The sequence below is a fragment of the Thalassophryne amazonica genome, chromosome 20, assembly GCF_902500255.1.
Source record: "Thalassophryne amazonica chromosome 20, fThaAma1.1, whole genome shotgun sequence".
NCBI classification, from domain to species: Eukaryota; Metazoa; Chordata; class Actinopteri; order Batrachoidiformes; family Batrachoididae; genus Thalassophryne; species Thalassophryne amazonica.
The window spans coordinates 24,692,258-24,714,668 of NC_047122.1; the positions used below are offsets into that span (position 1 = coordinate 24,692,258).

At 43.1% G+C, this 22,411-nt stretch overlaps 1 protein-coding gene across 4 annotated transcripts in view; it reads left to right on the top strand.

The window, feature by feature from the left end:
• The first annotated feature begins 564 nt into the window (after nt 1-564).
• The window catches only part of LOC117501603 (glutamate receptor ionotropic, kainate 5-like), a 382,609-nt gene continuing 360,762 nt past the window's right edge, over nt 565-22,411 (top strand). For 2 of the 4 annotated variants that reach the window (XM_034160519.1, XM_034160522.1), the window contains exons 1-2: nt 1,205-1,240; nt 1,306-1,822. The gene's annotated coding sequence lies outside the window, so the exon portion shown is untranslated. Of the gene's footprint in view, nt 578-947; nt 962-1,129; nt 1,138-1,204; nt 1,241-1,305; nt 1,823-22,411 lie in introns of those variants that run through there. The other 2 variants (XM_034160520.1, XM_034160521.1) reach the window with 2 other exon arrangements.

The window sequence follows — 22,411 nt, forward strand, 5'->3', positions numbered from 1 at the left end:
ACATACCATTTGCGACCGTGATGTGGCCGTGCTGGGCACGTGTCATATCTGTTTTGCACGCTGTCCCGGTCCGCCGCCAAGCCGCGCCAACCCGTCGGTTGCGGATATCAGCGGATGACAGAGGATATGCGGCGTGTTGGTTGTGTATGTCCTGCGTATGTCTTCAGTATGTGTTCAGGCAGTGATGCGGATCTCATCCGCAGCAGGATTTTTGAGCCGCTCAAAAATCCTGGCTGCGGACATGCGTGCCTCTGCGGATGATCAGACGTGTTCGGGTGGCGGCCAACTCATACAGGAATGTTACACGGTTATTGCGGTTGTTTGGCGGATGTGGGCCACTTTTGTGCGCATTCCATCCGCAAATCCTCCTAAACACCAGTGGGACAGGGCCCTTAGAGAGAGCATGAAAGAGAGCATGAGAGGAAAAAGAGAGACCGTGAGAGAGAGAGAGAGAGAGAGAGAAAAGAGAGTGAGCAAGAAAATAGAGGGTGAGAGAGAGGAGATAGCAGGAGAGGGAGAGCAAGGAGACTGATAAGAGTGAGACAGGAAAGAGAGGGTGAGAGTGAGAGAAAGAAGAGTGAGGAGGGACTGATCAGACCGCGGAGAGTGAGACAAGACAGTGAGAGAGAGTGAGGAGGATGAGAGTGAGAGAGAAGACAGTCAGTGAGAAAGAAAAGGTGAGAGAGAGGAGAGGCAAGAGAGTGAGAGTGATGTGGCACTGATAAGAGTGAATGAGGAGAGTGAGTGGGGAGAGAGTAGAGGGTGAGAATGAGAAAGAACAAAGTGAGAGAGAGTGAGGAGAAACTGGTAAGAGAGGAGAGTGAGAGGAGAGATTATTGGGTGAGAGTGAGAGAGAAGACAGAGTCAGTGAGAACGTAAAGGGTGAAAGAGAGGAGATGGGAACAGAGCGAGAGCGATGAGGCACTGATAAGCGTAAAAGAGGAGAGTGAGAGGAGAAAGAGTAGAGAGTGAGAGAAAGAAGAAAGCAAGAGAGGGCGAGGAGGGACTGATAAGAGAGTGGAGAGTGAGAGGAGAGAGAGAAAGAACACAGCAAGCAAGAGAGAAAAGGGTGAGAGTGAGAGAAAGAATGAGAAAAATGAGAGAGTGAGGAGGGACTGAAAGGAGAAAGAAGAGAGAGTGGGAGAGAATGAGGGAGAGTGAAGAGGGACTGAAAGGAGAAAGAAGAGAGAGTGGGAGAGAATGAGAGAGAGTGAGGAGGGACTGAAAGGAGAAAGAGAGAGTGGGAGAGAATGAGGGAGAGTGAAGAGGGACTGATAAGAGAGCGGGAGGAGAAAAAGAAAAAAGAGAGATGGAGAAAGGAGAGAGAGAGCAAGAGAGGGAAAGAGTGAGAGCGGGTGAGTAAAGAGAGAGAGTCAAATTAGAGAGAGAGAAGTGAGAGAGTGAGCGCAGGATGCAGGGTGCTTGGCGCCGAGTATCAGCTCAGTCAGTCTGACACTGAGGCATGCTGGGAGAATCGACGCCGGCAGAAAGGAGCAAAAAAAACAACTGGAATAAAAAGAAGCTTCCAGCTCTTCTTCTGTCTGTCGAGCTGCTTGGATTAAAATCCCACAAACAGGACAAACAGGAGGAGGCTGAAGCAGGAGGGGGGGCTGGAGGGGGTGTTATTGCGACAGTGTGCACTAGCCGGCGGATGCTGGCGTGCGCGTGGAGCATCAACACGTCGTCCCTGCTGGATTGTGACCTGGAGGAGTTGGACTGGAGACCTTCTCCTCCTGCCGTTGTGCCGTCGCTCTCTCGGTTTTTGTTCTGCGGTTTTGTGTGAGCCGGGACTACGGATGTCCTTCCTGTTGGGGGCAGATGGGTGAGTGTGCTGGAGAGAAGCGGGGGGGGGTTTGCTTTTTTTTTCTTGCTCTTTTAGTTCTCCGTCACCTCATTTTCTGCCGTCTTTTTCTTCCTGTTCATCGTTTCGATCCATCAGGCTCCTTTCTCTTTCTCTTCTCTTCCCCATCTTCTTGAGTTCCTTCTTTCCAGCACTCATCACTCATTGGCACCATAAGTCACCACAGTCAATAAAACAAACAAACAATGACGTGTACGTGTCATAAAGCCTGATGTCACTGAGGCCGTTTTGTCATCCGTCATGCAAACGTGTCGATGAAGGATTGAAGTTGGGAAGCTTCTGTGATGACGTGCGCAGAGGTTTTTCAGTTTTCTTGCTACACAAATTCCCATGAAAGTGTTAATTTTACCACTAACCTCTTCTCACTGGAATTGAACCAGTACCCAGGGATGGAACCAGTACCGATGGAACCAGTACCCAGGGAAACCCCCAGTGTAATAACGACCGTGAAGAGAAAATCACGATTTCAGAGTTCTAATCAGATGGTTGATGCTCCAAGGACCTTTTGGGTATTATTCGTCAAGATGTTTCACTGCCAGTGAAGTCAGTCTTTCTTGCATTGATTAGGGTTCCAGTCGGCAGTCAGTAACCAAAAGGTTCTCAGAGATTCTCTCGTGTCCATATTCAGAAGGCTAATCAGTGGCGTCTAAATTGCACCAATCGGTACTGTCGGGTACATGAGATGTTAGTTTAACAAAAATGTCATCACAGCTATTTTTGTGTACCGTCCCCCCAGGAGTCCATAAGTCGGTTTTTGACCCTTTGGTCTTCAGGATTGGGTGTTGTATGCTGGTCCCTGTTGTTGGGGGTTAGGGTGGTCGTGCCAGAACCACTTCACTGGAGGGTGTGGCTTACCCTGGTGGGCGGTCCTGAGTGTAGCACTGGCCCACTCTCTCTCTGGGCTTTTGTTGGGACTGAGGGTCCGTGTCCTCTGCCTCAAGCTTGCAGGCCTGTGTCCGTCCCACCCATGGTGTGTTTGGGTGCACTCTGTTGGTGGTTCCGTCCCTCCTTCCCTTGTGGTACAGGGTATTGGATCTTTTACCACAGGATGGGGGCACTGTGTGCACTTTGGGGCCACACCTACAGTTTGTGGACTTTGTGGCGTGATGCAACTCCTCAGAGTCACGCATATTATCACATCTGCACATAGATTCATGTAACTCACATTAATTACATAAGCCCTTTAACTCATTTGCTATATGATGACTGCAGTCATCATAATCACCTCTAACGAGCACAGCTTGTTTTTTGTTTTTGATTCTTTTTTGAGGTCCTTCTTGTTGCTGCAGATACCGCTTTTGTCACGGTCACTGTTTGTCTAATGTTTCTTTTGTGTCTCACTCCCATAATTCACAGGGAACCACGGGGGCAGCAAATCGCGGCTGCACTATTAACAACTGTAGATATTCTTCAGGATACAAGCTAGCTGTGCCTCAGAGCAGACTAATTTATACAGACTTGGGGATTATAAAAAAAACAAAACAAATAAGAGGTTATAAGCAATAGAACACATTAGACATAATGGTTACTGATCATGCAAATCGTCACTTTCACAGTCACTTTTCTTTAAACTAGTCAGGGGATGAACACATGAACATTTTCTCTGACTTTATTTCCATGCATCATTAAATACACACAGTATGGTAAACATGTCTGGAGGAGGCCATTCTTAAAAACTGAGTTACTGCACCGGAAGGAGACAAGTGAGGGAAGCCACCCAGAGAACTCTGAAGGAGTTATAGGCTCCTGTGGGTCAAAAATATTAACTTTTTCATAATATTAATGTTTGCATTTTCAGTATTACAGAGTACACTAAAAAAAAGACTCATTGGATGAACTCAATTCAGTTATGTGCAAGATTTCCATCTAATAAATATATGCAGCCCCGACTCAAAAAAAGCACATCCATGCAAAATAATTTAATTTAATTTAGTTGGGACTACATATATTTATTAGATGGAAATCCAATCCAAACAATCAGATTTTTAGTGTACTTTTAACACTGTGAATAGCGTAAATGTTTAGAGGAATACCACAGCCAAAAGCCTCAAATTGGCTTTGAACCCACAACCTTCTGGCTTTGAAGGGACAGCAGTGTGACAGCTTCTTGTTCCTTATGTGCGACTAAATCCACGTGCAGAGTTAAAATGGGACCTTTAGGGGAGTTAAAATGACAACAGTGCACAGCAATATCACCAGTGTTAAATTAACACTGGTGATATTGCTGTGTGATGTCACTGTTTGACTAAGTGTTAAAACCAAATGAACCCAAAATGTTTAAATCAACATAAATCCAAATCAGCTCAAAAGTTTAAAACAAAGTGTTAAAACCAAGTCAACGCAAATGTTTAAATCAAAGTGTTAAAACCAATCAGTCCAAAATGTTTCACTCAGTGTTAAAACCAAGTCAACCCAAATCTTTAAATCAAAGTATTAAAACCAAGTGAATCCAAAATGTTTCATACAGTATTCAAACCAAATGAACCCAAAATGTTTAAATCAAAGTGTTAAAACCAAATGAATCCAAAATGTTTCACTCAGTGTTCAAACCAAATGAACCCAAAATGTTTAAATCAAAGTGTTAAAACCAGTCAATCCAAATGTTTAAATCAAAGTGTTAAAACCAACCAGTCCAAAATGTTTCACTCAGTGTTAAAACCAAGTCAACCCAAATGTTTACATCGAAGTGTTAAAACCAACCAGTCCAAAATGTTTCACTCAGTGTTAAAACCAAGTCAACCCAAATGTTTAAATCAGTGTTAAAACCAAGCGAATCCAAAATGTTTAAATCAAAGTGTTAAAACCAAGTCAACCCAAATGTTTAAAACAAAGTGTTAACAACTAGTCAACCCAAATGTTTAAATCAGTGTTAAAACCAAATGAATCCAAAATATTTCACTGTGTTCAAACCAAATGAACCCAAAATGTTTAAATCAGTGTTAAAACCAAGTCAACCCAAATGTTTAAATCAAAGCGTTAAAACCAAATGAATCCAAGACGTTTCACTCAGTGTTAAAACCAAGTCAACCCAAATGTTTAATCAAAGTGAACTCAAATGTTTAAATCAAAGTGTTAAAACCAAATGAATCCAAAATATTTCACTGTGTTCAAATCAATTGAGCCCAAAATGTTTAAATCAGTGTTAAAACCAAATAAACCCAAAATGTTTCACTCAGTGTTCAAACCAAATGAACCCAAAATGTTAAAATCAAAGTGTTAAAACCAAATCAACCCAAATATTTAAACAAAAATGTTAAAACCAAATGAATCCAAAATGTTTAACTCAGTGCTAAAACCAAATTCCACCAAAATGTTTAATTCAGAGTTTTAAGACAAAATCAACCCAGATGTTTGATTCAGAAATTTTATCACTACCATTTTTACCATGTGTGTTTTTAGACGGTACAACTGGAACGGTTGATGCTAAAGTTTGATTTTAAAGGCCCGGTTACACAGCACACAGCGATGGCTGAACGAAGGGAAAAAAGTCACAAAGTCACAAATCGTCGAGGAAAAGTGGACAAATGAGCCGGCACTTCTCCCATCACTGAAAAGCCTGCAAGTCTAGAGTGCATAAAAGAATGAAAAAAAAACAAAACTAACAAAAGAAAAACGAAGTGAACAGTGAGCTTGACGCTTTAAACAAAATCAAAACAAAACATTCATGATGACTTGACTTGACAGTGGGTATCAGACTGAGCGCCAGCCTGTGATCAAGTCTACAGCCAGCCTGCGCTGTCCACAGCACCTGCGGCTGCGAGAACTGGTTGTCTTGACAATAGGTTTGTCTTCAAAGCTGGAACGGTTGCAATGTGCGTAAATAGTTAGAGTAGTTCATAAAACATTCTTGCCGCTATTGTTTCTCTATGAAAACATTGCTTTGCATCCCACACATGCACCAGTCACATTCAGCTCGTCTGAGCTTTAGTTATTGATCCGTACAGATATTGCCAATGTTCGTGCAAGACGTCGGACTTTGGAGGTTGAACGAAGTTGGACAACAATCAAATGGAATGCTGACGGTACTTGAACTATGCAAACGATGACGAACTGTCAAGACAGAAAGCAAAACAGAATATGGACGAATTGAGGTTGTCTTCGGGATTCATTCACATCTTTCAACAGTTTGAAAATTCTGACGATGCGCCAGCTACAGGAATGAAGTTGGATGATGGTTAAACGATGTCTTCAAAAGTCAACGTAAGTCCAGATTTCTTGTTTCGTTTTGGCTTTGGTGTCCTTCGTTAGTGCCATGTGACCGGGGCTTTACACAGCAGTTTGAGGTTTGACCTCTGGGTGGGATTTCTTTCACACGACCCGAACTGGACTGTTGGCGAACAGAATCCATGTGTTTGCTGCACTTTCATGCCAGCTGGTGGCGCTGTAGGACAGAACTGCTCTTGGATTGATCGCAGCAGAAGAAACAGAAGTAGTTTCTGGTTTTAAATTCTCACTCGCGCTTCTTCCATTGTGTCTTTGTTTAGCCAGTCGCTGAACAGGAGCTAAACATCAAAATCTGCTTGGCATGTGACAAATCATGTGACCCTTAACAACACACCTGCTGGTTCTGGCTGCAAGGGTTTGTGTCGGGGAAAAAACAAACAAAAAACAAAGAAACAAATACCCATCGTCCTCCACTTCAAACAATAAGACTGCCCTCAGGTCTCTCTCTCTCTCTCACACACACACACAAAGCAGGAAGTTGATGAAAAGCGCTCAGCTCCTAAAACATCCCATGTGGTCCAATTTGCAAACAAAACATGAGCTGCTATTGTGCGCTCGCTTAATAAATCGTTTTCCTTCACGTTCATCTCCATCAGGTCAGTGCCACTCGGCACTGAGTGCAGAGCTCCCAGAGGCCCTCGCACCAGGTTCACCGCTGTTTGTGACCCCTGGGGATATTACATATGTAAAATTTGGCATAAACTAAATACAAATATAACAAACAAAATGCCTATTTCACTTGCATTTGGCATCAAGCCTGATTTCTGAAGAATTTATTGATATGCCTATAATTTTATCAGGCTCCAATCATAAAGTTTGAGTTCAGCGTTGCTATATCCCTAAGGGCCCGGTCCCACTGGGGAGAGGATTAATTGCGCATGAATTGAGTATACAAAGTTCGGGCGTTTGTTGTCGCCCGCAACAAAAATGGCCAAAAATGACAAATGTCCCAGGATGAATTACGGATATATTAATGATATATAGTGAATATATGATGAACAATCACGGTTGTATAATGCATGTAGTGAGTAAATGGATCCGATGCATTGCGATTATCACGGCAGCATTACAGGTGTATTATGAATGCATCGCGCACGTGTTGCGCGTGCACGTCATCTGCATTGCGGTCATAAATGAAGCACACTCGGGCCGTTGGCATCACTATTCACACCAACAATACAGCCTGTGGAGCATTTGCTGGACTTGGACAAGTTGACTGGAGTAAACAAGCAGTGAACAGGGCAAGTTGTGACGTCACCCGAACGCACCAGAGCGCTGCTCGTCTGAACGATTATAATAAGAATTTAAGTCCGTTATAAACAGGAATAAATACTGTAACAGCTGCAGACAAGAAGGAAAAAACATGCAACTGTTTTATCAAGCCTTGACAATGTAAACAAGTCAAATAATTACCTTTTTAGACGGCTCAAAATAGATGTGGATGTCATCCGCAGCCAAAATTTTGTGCAGCTCAAAAATCCTGGCAATGGAAAAACGTGCCTCTGCGGATAATTATGGACATGTGCGGATGTTGGCCGACTCCTATAAGCATGTTTCACGCATATTGCGGATGTTAAGTGAATATGAACCAATTTTGTGTGCAATCCATACGCAAATCCTCCTAAACGCCAGTGGGACCGGGCCCTAAGATTCTTCTGAATCCTGCATATGTTCCAGATCGACTCAAAAGATACATCAATTATTTATGAGGACATTATTAATCTGCTCATAAAATGTTATCGACGTTCATCTATCTATATTATAATAGCCAAGTGACCTCTGTGTGGGTGTATATGGCTTCCATCATGGAGAAACTTGGGAGAGCTGACCTTTGACGTTTGGTATGCTTATGTGTTTTGGGTCAAGGATGCATTTAGTGTTCCTCTAAATATCCATTTTTAATATTTCCTACTACACTGGGCCAAAAGTTTGACCTTGACTTTTATTGTTATGTTATTGGTATCGCAGGAGATAATTCAGCGTTTAGCTGAAGAGACTTGTCGATGCTGAACATGCTCGTCTCTGCCAAAACAAACCGGTTAGCAACTCGTTATCTGATCGATGGCTTTTAAAGGGAGCCGGCGCCGTGACCTTTTACAGCCTAATTCAGATTGTGTTCTGTGTCAGGTGCACAGCAGCGTTTTCCTGTTCCAGTGATGAGGTGGAGCCATCAAACAGTTACCGTTTCCACCTTTAATGGATGCAGTTTGAATGCTGCAGCGCCTGGTGGTGGCTGTTTAACCTTAACACAGAATCACCACCAACCTTCTGAGTGCCATCAAAGACCAGCGTTCTGTTAAACGTAGCCAATATGCAGTTTCAGCACCCTAAAAGTCAGTGCTCACGGGTAAACGGACACCTTCATGAACAGCTCTCTGTGATCAGCTCATTGGAGAAGCTGGCGTGGGACTGGAGGGTCATAAGTTCAGTCCCTGGACTGAGGCTGTGGAACCGTCATTGGGTCTGAACATCAGATCTCAGTGCAGCTCTGCTGGATACATCAATTAAAAAAAAAAGGTAATGAAACATTGGAAATGTTCCAAGATTTGAGCACCATTGTACCAGGGAATAAAGTTTGGCGACCTGGACTCAGGAGGTGGAGCCTAACAGGACCATTACATGGGAATATCAATGTAAACTGTAATTATAAAAAGCCATTTGTCAGGCTGAGACACACAGAGAAGGAATAAGTGACACGGAGTGAACGCAGAGAAACCAGTGAATTGATTCTGATCACGTCAGATCTGCAACAGCAGCATTTCCACCACTTCCTTTGTGGCCGTGTGACTTCAGTTTATTAACAGATATGTCAGGAGCCATACATCAACCCCACCACCACCACCATCGCTGCCGCCTAACACACGAGATGACATCATTTAAAGAAAATCCATCAGCTGCGTTTGGAAATCCATCCACATGCCTGATGTGTTTCCTGTCAGTGAGCGTCACAGTTTACGCCAGGCTTGGCTCATTCGTTTATGTCGTAATTAAATGGTACATGGGTTTACAAATCCAACCCACTGTCCAAGTCATGATACCTGGATAACCAATCAAGTAGGGGATTTCCTGTTGGGTGAAATACAGTGCGGACCTTGTAGGCCACGTGGCTGCCATGAAGGCCCAACAGGAATCCTGAACACCAGACAGTTAATGGGGCTCTGGTGAAACAAGTCCAACAGGTGATGGCTGGTCACTCAACGGCTGTGAAGGCAGTTGAAGGCTGCAGCGGGTCCTCAGACCCCGATCATCTGGGATTCTCCAGGATAAGGATCTGTCAAGGACCATGTGCTTGTCAGTGGGCAACAACATTCCCACATAAAACAAACTCACGCACAGGTATATTGAGATCAACCCTGGATGTAGATTTTCTCCATGTCCACATCCTGTTTGGGACTTGATCAAAATAGAATCTTCCTAACCATGAGGGATTATCACAAAACTGTATGTGAGTAATGTGTCACGAGTTAAATGTGTGAAAGGTGAACAGTGGGCAGCACAGCGTCTTCATGCTTTGCACAGCAAGGTTCCAGGTTCTCTTCCCGCCCAGTCCTTCTCAGCATGGAGTTTGCGTGTCCTCCTCATGTTCGTGTGGGCTCTCTCTGGGTGCTCCGCCTTCTTCCCACTTCCAAAAACGTAACGGCTTGGTGAATTGGTGACTCTAAATTGGTAGGTGTGAGTGTAAATATGTGTGGTCCTGCGATAGACTGGCGGTCTGTCCAGGGTGAACCCCACCTATCACCCATTAACCACTAAGATAGACTCCACCCCCATTGACCCTTAACTGGAATAAGTGGGTGAATAAAATGCATAACTAAATTGTAATTGTATTTGTGTTGGTAGCATTGCCCAAGCAGATGGTCACCCCTTTGAGTTTGGTCTGCTTGAGGTTTCTTCCTCAAAGGGAGTTTTCCTTACCGCTATTGCCTGTGTGCTTGCTCTGGGGGTTGGTAAGGTTGACCTTGCTTGTGTGAAGCGCCTTGAGGCAACTTTGTTGTGATTTGTGCTATATAAATTAAAATAAATTGAAATTAACAAGGTGAAGTCCAGATTGAAATGAAAAGATGCTTCTACTAGCTTGTCTAGAGGGGATTCCCCTTTGGTAAAATCCCTTTTACTTGCTAGTGCTTCTGCCTTGAAAGTGAGAGATCTCGAGTCCTAGATGGCAACCACATCGCCAGACAACCGCTCCTTGCAGCCAGGTGAACAGTAGGCGTGGCCTTCACCTTCTCCAGCCACTGGGGTCCTCAATAATGAAACACCTGTGTGCTGGGTCATGATCAGAGAAACAGGCCACATGGACAAAATGCCGCAGCTGATGTTCCTCACAATCTCAGTAATCCTCCTCATCTCAGTTTCACTATGTACCATTTGTTTGACACAGAGTGATTCCTTCGGGACCCAGCAGTCCTGCAAAGATATCAGGAGAAGAGATGAAATAAATAAAGCAACAGAATGAAAAAGCTGCAGATAAAAAGTTTGTTCCAGTAAATTAAAAGGAGGAGTACCTCAGGGATGGTTTCTCTCACCACCAACATTTTACACACTTTATCATGATCTTTTTTTTTGAATGACATTTAATGAAGAAAATTCAAAGATGCCTAAAAAAAAAATCACTGATCCATCCACACATTGCACCTTTTTCATTTCACTTTGAAGCAGCATAAAAATAATTAGCTAATAAAATAAATAATCAGCTCGACCCATAGAAGCTTGTTACCTCAGATAAAAAATATTTAAATAAATTTACACGTGACACTTTCCCCCCCACACTGAGTTAGACAAACTAAATCTGACTGTGGTTCACTGACTTCACCGAGTCCCACTCAGAGGAGGCATTCGGTGAATGGATGAATGTTTCTGGTCACAGATGTTTCATGTCCCAGAAGAGCAGAGCTAAATAGAAAACAGAGTAAACAGCAGCACAAACAAACATGGCATCCTGTGAAGGATTTACTGTGTCAGTCTGAGTAAATCCACAGTCGACATCGTCACCCTCCAACAGTGCTGCAGCTTCTGAACCGGGTTTGAACTGTGCATCACTTCCAGCTGTGAGCTTCACCTCCTGTCACATGAATGCCTTAAAAATTACCAAATGTTTGCGAAACAAAGAATCTGAAGACTTCAATTAGTGCAGCAGATAACAGAATATTTACAGAGGAATCCTTCAAATGGTGATACAAGCACCAAATTTGGCAAAAGAACACCTTAGATATTACTCTTTTGAAAAACCAACGGGCCACTTGAATTTTCAATAGGCGGCCACGTTGGGGTCAATTGAAGAATTACATAGGGGTCAAAATATAAAAATGCTCCAGTTATATTGAAAATTATACCGCATTATTTGTCTGATTCTAAAGATTCTAAAAAGGTATAGTTTGGACTATTTATGACTGAATTCTATAGAATTATGGGGTAAAAACAGCAAGAATGGTGACAATGTTCAGTTTCAATTTGTACAGGGGTCAAAAGTTAGAGTTGCTCCAATTTTGCTCAAAGGTGATGCAAATTATTGGTTGAGTTAATAGGGTTTCAAAAAGGAATAGCTTGCACCATGTATCATGCTTAGTTATCACGTTACGGGTAACATGTCACGTCATAGAATTCAATGGACGTCAACATTATTTGACCTTTACTTTAGAGACCAAGCATTCAATACAGTCAAAACTATTCAATTTATTAATCCAAGTAGCTCAATTAACAATTTTCACCATTTTTTACTAAAATTGGAGCAACTCTAACTTTTGACCCCTGTACAAACTGAAATTGACCTTTGTCACCATTCTTAAGGTTTTTACCCCATAACTCCATAACATTCAGTCATAGATATCCCAAACTATACCTTTTTGGAATCTTTATAATCAGACAAACAATGTGGTATAGCTTTCAATATGATTGGAGCATTTTTATATTTAAACCCGTGTAATTCTTCAATTGACCCCTACATGGCCGCCTATTGAAAATTCAAGTGGCCATTCAGTTTTTCAAAAGAGCAATGTCTAAGGAGAATCTATGCTGGATTTGGTGCTTGCATCACCATGTGAAGTATTGTTTCAGTTATTTGCTGCACTAAATGTGTCAATGTGATATTTTTAATTTTCAGTTTTCCCATTCTGAGGATTTGCTTTCTGAATCATTTTTTTTTTAATGGCTTAAAGAAATGCTGAAAAAAACCCGAAGTGTCTCATCATTCTGAGGTACCACCTCAGTTTCTGAACATGATTCACAAACTACAGCAGCACTAAGAGTGCATTCTTCCAACACGAGCAACAAATCTGGATGACCTGGATTCAGATCTTGACCAGACCAGAGGATTATTGGGATCAAAGGACAAAATTCTGATTCTTCCCCACCACACACACACTTTACATGTATATGGAAGTGGTTCTAGAATTGCCCAGGTAAATAAATAAATGGTAAATGGACTGCATTTATATAGCGCTATTCCATCTGTATCAGACGCTCAAAGCACTTTACAATTATGCCTCACATTCACCCCGATGTCAGGGTGCTGCCATACAAGGTGCTCACTACACACTGGGAGCAATAGGGGATTAAAGGCCTTGCCCAAGGGCCCTTAGTGATTTTCCAGTCAGGTGGGAATTTGAACCCATGATCTTCTGGACTCAAGCCCAACACCTTAACCCTCCCCTAGGTCAAATTTGCCAAAGATCAATCACTGGGGTCATTGTTGGCTGACTCCTCCCACATTTGGTGTCAGTGAATGTCGGCCCTGAAATTGATGTAAAAATAAATAAACAATTTTGACAAAGGTCATAATATTTGATTTTCAGCCCTCTTAGGCCCATTTGTGACACACACTTAAGTATAACCCCGACAAGGTCAGCCTGAGGTCAGTCATTTGGATAAACATCAAGACCATATGTGTCAAAGGTCAGATTTCTGTAACTTTCGCTGTCTTCAAACCCACAGGTACTATTACTTGGTAATGTCAAATTTTAATCAAATTTCTGTGCATTTTGCACTTCGGTATCTTAAGCTTTGTGATGTCTATCTTTCCCTGTGTGATGTCATAAAACAGGGTATTAAACATCTTTACCAGAACGTTTCTTTTAAAGAAAATTTTTTGAGGCAGATCTGGATGTAAAGAGCTAATCAACTTCTGCCAAATACGGTTTTCAAAATCCCTCCAGTAATATTGATCTGTAGACAGACGACATGGCCCCATCTGGATTTGTACGTCATAAATAATTTTACATCAAATCTCATCACTCCCCTGAGACGCTGCTTCTCCACTGGGAATTTTGTGTCTTGTCCCGCCGCGCCATGCTGTTGTTCCTGTTGTTCAGATCTGATCCGGTTTGTGCTCATCGGCCTAATTGTGTTTTTGTGTTTTTTTTTTTTTTTGCTTGTGCTGCGTCTGTCGTTATCTTAGCTGTTTTAATGAGTTATCTGCATCGCTGCTTTCTTTCCAGTTAATCTTTATTCACTGAGCTGCTGACAAAGTGAACATTTGACGTGTTGTGATGGTGTTTAAATTGACACCAACAGCAGATTAAAAATACAAGGATATGTGCAATAATAATAGCAGTGGTTAATGCGCTTGGTTTCAGTTCAGAAGGCTCTGGGTTCAAATCCCACCCCTACCACATTTCTCCATGTAATGTGGAGTTGCGTCAGGAAGGGCATCCGGCGTAAAACCTGTGCCAACATGCAGATCCAACTTGGATTTGCTGTGGCGACCCCCGAGTGCAAACAAGGGAGCAGCCGAAGGGACTTACTATGTGCAATAATAATGAAAATGTGTGTAAATGAACTCATCAATGAAAGGCATCAGAGGGCTGATGCATATCCAATATGCTCTACACAGCCCCATATACAGTGAGGAAAATAAGTATTTGAACACCCTGCGGTTTTGCAAGTTCTCCCACTTAGAAATCATGGAGGGGTCTGAAATTTTCATCTTAGGTGCATGTCCACTGTGAGAGACATAATCTAAAAAAAAAAAATTCGGAAGTCACAATGTATGATTTTTTAACAATTTATTTGTATGTTACTGCTGCAAATAAGTATTTGAACACCTATGAAAATCAATGTTAATATTTGGTACAGTAGCCTTTGTTTGCAATTACAGAGGTCAAACATTTCCTGTAGTTTTTCACCAGGTTTACACACACTGGTCCACTCCTCCATACAGATCTTCTCTAGATCTTTCAGGTTTGGAGTTTCAGGTCCCTCCAAAGATTTTTTTATCGAGTTCAGGTCTGGAGACTGGCCAGGCCACTCCAGGACCTTGAAATGCTTCTTACAAAGCCCCTCTTTAGTTGCCCTGGCTGTGTGTTTGGGGTCATTGTCATGTTGGAAGACCCAGCCATGACCCATCTTCAATGCTTTTACTGAGGGAAGTAGGTTGTTTGTCAAAATCTCGCAATACATGACCCCATCCATCCTCCCTTCAATACGGTGCAGTCTTCCTGTCCCCTTTGCAGAAGAGCACCTCCAGAGTATGATGTTTCCACCCCCATGCTTCACGGTTAGGATGGTTTTCTTGGGGTTGTTTTCATCCTCTCAACATGGTAAGTGGAGTTGATTCCAAAAAGCTCTATTCTAGTCTCCTCTGACCACATGACCTTCTCCCATGCCTCCTCTGGATCATCCAGATGGTCACTGGTGAACTTCAAATGGGCCTGGACATGTGCTGGCTTAAGCAGGGGGACCTTGCTGCCCTGCAGGATTTTAAACCATGACAGCATCATGTGTTACTAATGTAATCTTTGTGACTGTGGTCCCAGCTCTCTTCAGGTCATTGACCAGGTCCGGGAGGAGCTCGCAGTCGAGCCGCTGCTCCTCCACGTCGAAAGGAGTCAGTTGAGGTAGCTCGGGCATGTTTTCCGGATGCCCCCTGGACGCCTCGCTGGAGAGGTGTTCCGGGCACGTCCCATCGGGAGGAGGCCCCGGGGAAGACCCAGATCACGCTGGAGGGACTACGTCTCTCAGCTGGCTTGGGAACGCCTCAGGGTTCCCCCGGAGGAGCTGGGGGAGGTGTGTGGGGATCGGGAGGTCTGGGCGGCTTTGCTTGAGCTGCTGCCCCCGCAACCCCACCAAGGATAAGCGGATGGAAATGGACGGTTGGATGGACCCCTATGTAATTCTTCATTGACCCCTGTAGGTGATTAGAGATCAGCTCCAAGGTGTCTCCACATCTGAAAAGAAACATTATTTAATTTAGATTAGAATATGCGTGACAAATTTCATGATTTTACCACAGATATGCACAATTATTTTGCCTATCTGTTGCACTACTATGAGTTCATTATGAAATCATTCATACCAATTAACCACATAGTGCAGAAAATCCACTATGGTGATAGTGCAGTTTATGTGCCAGGGAGGGAAATTCATCATGTTGAGACTGTGGCCTGTTTCCGTAGACGTGTCCATAAAAATCATAGAGGGATATGTTTTGCAAACGTAATACCCATTAAAACATTGGAAATTGAGGATGGCCGGTTGGCTGTTCCAGCAATATCAAATATTTCGTGTTTGCTACCTACAACCCGTGCGGAATGTCTCAAACCTAAACCAGGCATCTTATACAAGCTACTCTGGAACCACCCCTAAACCCAAACAGTCCAACTGTCAACCCCACTGAGGTCCTTAGTCTGGGTTTCATTATCATAAGATCACTGTCCTCAAAATCATTGTTGATTAATGATCTAATTATTGATCATCACTTATGGCCCCTTCACACATAGTGCAAAGTGTGGACGAAAACGGCAAAATAGCGCGAAACAGTACCAAATTAGTGCACCACGAAACATCGCGCAGACGAGCAGGCATGCACAACGCCAGCGTGATGGTTTGTGCATGCGATGGTGTCTGTCGAGCAGGAACACAGTGTGGGCTGCTGCAACAGCTCGCCTTGTGTTTCATGGGACGAGCTGCACCACATCATGCTGCTGATTTGGAGGAAAATGAAATAAAACCAGCTGTATAATTAGTGAATATCACTGGGTTGATATAAATAATACATAAAGGGGGATGCAATACAGAACTCTGCGGTTAAATAACCTTGGTTAAAAATAAACTAGATACATTCTTCAAGAAATGCCCCGCGTGCAGTACTATTTTCCATGTAAAGTGCAGTAATATGTACATGTGTGGGGTAGGTATTTGGTTGAACCCTCATGTGTTTGAAGTAAACTGGGATGCACAGTGGAAAAATTGGAGATTGACATTATATTTATTGAGAGGATGTGGCCAACAGTGACCACAAAAAGTCGGTAGCCTTCGAACAAATGCAACTACTGGTAATTTTTTAAAAGTAGGTCAAGGTCACTGTACTTCAAACCCATGCAAAGTACTCCTCCAAGGCATGTACCCACCAAATATGAAGTTTCTGCGAGAAATAGGTGGCAAGGTACATTGCGGCGAACAAATTTCAGGCGAAGGAATGGACAGTTGTGACAATTGGTGACCTTGAAAAGTAGGTCAAGGTCACCACCCTTCGAACCCATGCGAAGTACTCCTCCAAGGCATGTACCCACCAAATATGACGTTTCTGTGAGCAAAAGGTGCCGAGCTACGTTGCGGCAAAGGATATGACAGTTGTGACCATTAGTGACCTTCAAAAGTAGGTCAAGGTCACTGGCCTTTGAACCCATGTGAAGTACTCCTCCAAGGTATGTACCCACCAAATATGCAGTTTCTGCGAGAAATAGGTGCGAAGCTACGTACGTGGCGACAGGGACGACATTACACGGTTTGTGTTAGGGAAGTGTCGTGACACGGACCCACAACAGGGGGCGTTAATGAAGGGACAATGGAATAGCCAAAAAGTAACAATTTAATGTTGTGAAGGTGCACAACGTAGTACAGACAAATACAAATATGCGTTATATCAATCTGACACAAGGTGATGTGTGGCAGGCTCGAAGATAGGAGACGTCCGGTGCGAGAAGAGCTGGATCCCACACAGCTTCCACCACCAACGGATCTGAAGAACACCAGAGCCGCCAAGCCCTGCGCCCCAGGTGGCCACTGTCTTCAGCAGTCAGACCCGGTACTGCTGGCAGAAAACAGAAACAGTTCTGGATGAGTGTGAGTTCGCACACTCAGTAATCCCACAGTCTGTATACAGTTAGGAGGGAGAACCTCCACCTCCGAATCACACACTCGTGCAGCTCCTGAGATAAGCACTTATCTGGGTAGGGTGGGAGGCGAAGCCGTCGCAGTCCACACCAAACGCCAACTCAGCAGACAGGGTATCCGTCCCAGGAAAACGGCTGCAAAAGAGATCAGACTAATGCTCGGGTTAAGGTTCAGCAGAGAATTAATTACCTGTATGGTAGAAGATTTCTCGGCGAGGAGGTGGAGTTGCAGTCCGGCCTTTGTAGTGGTGGTGATGGGTGACAGCTGGTGTTGATAGGTGACAGCTGTCACCTCCAGCGGCTCCGACGCCCTCTCGTGCTTGGAGCCCGCACTCCAAGCAGGGCGCCATCTGGTGGTGGTGGGCCAGCAGTACCTCCTCTTCAGCGGCCCACACAACAGTTTGCACGATTCCTGCATCATGTGCACTAAGTGTGCACTTCATACAAACTTCACACTATGTGTGAAGGGGCCCTTAGATATGATTGGGCAGCCCAGTCCCGTGCTTTTTACCTGCGCCAAGGAGGTTATGTTTTCGGTCGCGTTTGTTTGTTTGTTTGTCTGTCTGTCAGCTGGATAACTCAAAAACCTTTGAACGGATTTTGATGAAATTTTGTGGAGTGGTTGGAAATGAGGAACAAGTGATTAAATTTTAGTGGTGAGCCGGATCACGATCCGGATCTCGATGCTAACGTGTTAGCATGTCTATTGCATTTTCAATGTTAAAAGTAAGCATTAAGCAGTTGCAGCTGTCATCACGCTTAGGTGCATTTGTTTCAAATTGTAATATTTCTTAAATTTATTTTTGTTTATATATTAATAAGCTAATGATTATTATATACAATTTTAGAGAAAGAGACAAAAAGAAATAGATCACTGTGCCAAGGAGGGGATCCCTTTAGGGTCAGTGACCCTATGGCCTTGTTTAGAGAAGTGTTTCATAAATGTAAAAAAATTCATATATTTGCAGTTTAGTTGAATAATAAATTGAATTTTGTCTCTTGTTTTTGTCTATAAGCACATGCAATATCAATATCAGTGCTCAGATGACAGTAGCTTCTGGGAAAGGTGCAAGTTGCAATAAACTGTGATGCCAAGCGCTAAGGATACATGCTATCCAGTCACAGCAGATGAAACTTTTTTACTACTGAGCAAACATCATTGTTAGACTTTTAGGTTCAATGATTCCACGGCGTGTAGATGTTATGGCGTCAGTGACCCCATGGCCTTGGCGGAGGTTTGCACTCTCTGAGTGCTTCTAGTTTTTAGTGCTACAGGCACGAAATGAGTCAAATTTTTGTGACAGGGCTTTTTTTTAACTCAATATTACTAACCATACTCCAACCCCCAACCATAACCTAATCATACTCCTTCCCCCACCCTAACCATAACCACCCCGACCCCCACCACTTCACTTTTAATTTCGTGCAGCCATCATGGAATGAATTAGAATGAATTTGTGCTGCCGTGATGAAAATGAGACACTTTTCGTCACAATATCACAAACCAGTAGATTAATGTATATTTCGTGCTCCTGAATCACAACTTGCCGTGAGACAGGGTTGTGATTGGGTTATGTGAAACCTGGCTTAAACCTACAGCTGTCCTCCCCTTAAATGAGGTCTGCCCACTGGCATACACATTTAGTCACTTCCCTCATGATGCAAATCACGGTGGGGGTGTTGCTCTTATTTATAAATCTAGGTGTAGTTTATTAGCTGTTGGGGGTCACAAAGAGAACCCATTTGAACATCTGATTCTCTGATGCTACGTATTGCCAATGTCAGAGCAATAAAAATCAGCCGTATTACTTTGTCACTGTATATAGGCGCCCTGGCATATACTCTAAATTCTTAGATGAATTTGGTGTGTTCATCTCTAACTTGTCAATGAGTGCAGAAAACATTCTGATTATTGGTGACTTTAAAATTCATATGAATAAGCCTTCTGATCCCCTTGTAAATCATTTATGGAAATTGTGGTTGCATTAGTCTGTTGCATTTCAGCAATGCATTCAGGACTCGACGCACATTAGTGGAAATACCCTGGATTTGGTTCTTGCACCTGGTATTGCTGTCACGAATATTGACATCATGCCTCTTGCTTCAGTGGTCTCTGATCAATCACTTATTAGGTTTACAGCTTCGCTGCCGTGTTTAGTGGACCAACAACCTTATTTATCACTGCGGCGATGCATCAACTCAACTATGACTGAAGTCGAAGCTAGACTGCATGATATCTTAGCTTCACGTTTGGAAAATGCCCAATCAGTAGACAGTCTTGTGGATAGTTTAAACTCAGTGCTTAAAACTACAGTCGACATGATTGCACTACTTTTATGAAAACCACGCCCCCCCCCAAAACAGTCACCTTGGTTCAATGAGGTCAGAGGTCAAGAACGGAAATGGCGTAGTTCAAAATGTATCAAGTATTCCACCTCAAGTGGCGTGATGCTGTCTTAGACCATAATCATGCACAACTGGCTACAAAGTGACCTATTACTCTGATTTGATCAACAAAAACAAGCATAACTCAAAGTTCTTGTTCAACAGGGTGGCAACACTTATTCATGGACAACCACCTGTAAGTCACTTTCCTTTTACAGCACAAGATTTGTTGGATTCATTATATCCCAGCATTCCTTAACCTAGCTTCTACACCCTGCTTTTGAGATGGGTGCCATTACTGAGGTATTACGTAGATTTACAGAATTTGATAGTATCTCACAAGGTGTGCTGGCGAAACTTATAATGTCTACAAAAAGCACAAATGGTAAATGGACTGCATTTATATAGTGCTTTTCCATCTGCATCAGATGCTCAAAGTGCTTTACACATCAATGCCTCACATTCACCCCAATGTCAGGCTGCTGCCATGCAAGGCGCCCACTACACACCGGGAGCAACTAAGTACCTTGCCCAAGGGCCCGTAGTGATTTTCTGGTCAGGCTGAGGTTGAACTGAGGACCCTCTGGTCTCAAGACCAACGCTTTAACCACTAGACCATCACCTCCCCTACTTATTTGATCCTATACAAATAAAACTGTTTAAGAACCTGTGGCCCGCTCTTGGGCCGACTGAACTGGAAATTATTAATCTCTCATTAGCTTCTGGATCTGTTCCTAAATGTTTCAAACCTGCAGTGATTAAACCATTACTTAAGAAATCTAATCTTGACATTAGTCTATTGAAAAACTATAGGCCAATATCAAATCTATCATTTTTCTCTAAAATTCTGGAAAAGGTGGTTTCATGGCAGCTAGTGGGCCAATTTACTGAGAAAAATCTTTTTGAGCCGCTGCAGTCTGCTTTTAGAAAATATCATTCCGCAGAGACACCTCTCACTGAAGTGGTGAATCATCCAGCCCAGTCTCACGTCTTTTTTTTATGCTCCCGTCACAAAAAGAGTCAAATTTTCGTGATGGTGTTTTTTTTTAAACTCACTATTACTAACCCTACTCCTTCCCCCAACCCTAACCTTAACCATAACCTAACCCTACTCCTTCTCCCAACCCTAACCATAACCACCCTGACCCTCAATGAATTTCGTAGAATGAATCTGTGCTGCCGTGACAAAAATGTGGCGCTTTTCGTTGACAATATCACAACCCAATAAATTAATGCAGGGGTGCCCAAGTTCGGTCCTTGGAATCTACCTTCCTGACACTCTAAGTTGTCTCCCTGTTCCAACACACCTGAATCCAATGAAAGACTAGTTAGCAGGCTTTTAACAAGTCACGACATGCTGTGAGACTGGGTTGAAATGATCTTCTGCTTGCAGTGAATTTGGACACCACCACTACTGTTTTGGTGCTGTTCAATCTCAGTGCTGCATTTGATACTGTGGATCATCACATTCTACTTGATAGGCTGGAGAATCATTTTAGGATTACTGGGAGTGCCCTTGTATGGTTGAAGTCATACCTGACCAGTCGTTCTCACTGTGTTTTGTACAATAACACTCCCTCTAACCTTAGTGACATGAAATTTGGGTTCCACAGGGTCCGTCTTAGGCCTCTTGCTTTTCTCCCTTTATATAGCGCCTCTTGGGCAAATATTGCGGCATTTTGGGATTATCTTTCACTGATATGCTGATGATACTCAGTTATACATGCCAATAACTGCTGGTAATCTTATCCACATAAAATCCTTAGAAGATTGCCTTGCATCAGTGAGAAGCTGGATGTCTAGCAACTTCCTACATTTAAAGATAAGACTGAAATGATGGCTCTTGGTCCAGTGAGACATCGGCATCAATTTGACCAGTTAACGCTTAGCCTAGGTTTGGGTGTCATACATCACACTGACAAAGTGGAACCTTGGGGTAATTTTTGATCCCATATTGTCCTTTGACCTCCACATTAGTGATATTGCAAGGACTGCTTTCTTCCACCTGTGACATATAGCAAAGATTCATCCCATCCTGTCTATGGCTGATGCTGAGACCCTGATTCATGCGTTTGTCTCTTCTAGATTGGACTACTGCAATGTTCTATTTTCTGGTTTATCACAGTCCAGCATTAGGGGTCTCCAATTGGTTCAGAATACTGCTGCCAGAATTTTGACATGAAGCAGAAAGTTTGACCCCATTACACCCATTTTGGCATCTCTTCACTGGCTTCCTCTCCCTGTGAGATCAGATTGTAAGGTTTTGCTACTAGCCTATCCATTTGTTCATGGACTGGCACCTCCTTACTTCGCTGACCTAATTAAACCCTATGTACTGGCCTGGGCTTTGCATTCTCAGGGTGCAGGACTACTTTGTGTCCCTAGGGTGAATAAAAAGTCTGCAGGCCACAGAGCTGTCTCTTATTGTGCACCTGCTTTGTGGAATCTCCCTGCATCAATAAAACAGTCAGATTCTGTAGAGACTTTCAAGTCCAGACGTAAGATGCACTTATTTTCCCTTTCGTATGGCTAGCATACTGGCATAGTATGTTACAATGCTTTTTGCTCTTTGAAATTAATTTTATTAGGAAACGGAGCAGCTGTGGCCTCAACTTTATCTAAATTCTGGATCTTTTAGTGATACTGTCCAGCGATCACCTTAGTATCTCTTCTGTTTTTCTTGTTGCTTATTTATTGTCTTTCTGATGCCTGATTCTGTTTTTTCTCTCTGTTTGAGGTGCGGCTCCATGCAGAGATGGGTGTGGTGTCTGTTTATGTAACCCTCCTGTCCTGTGCACTGACAACATATCCTGTATATTTGTTTTGTGAATTG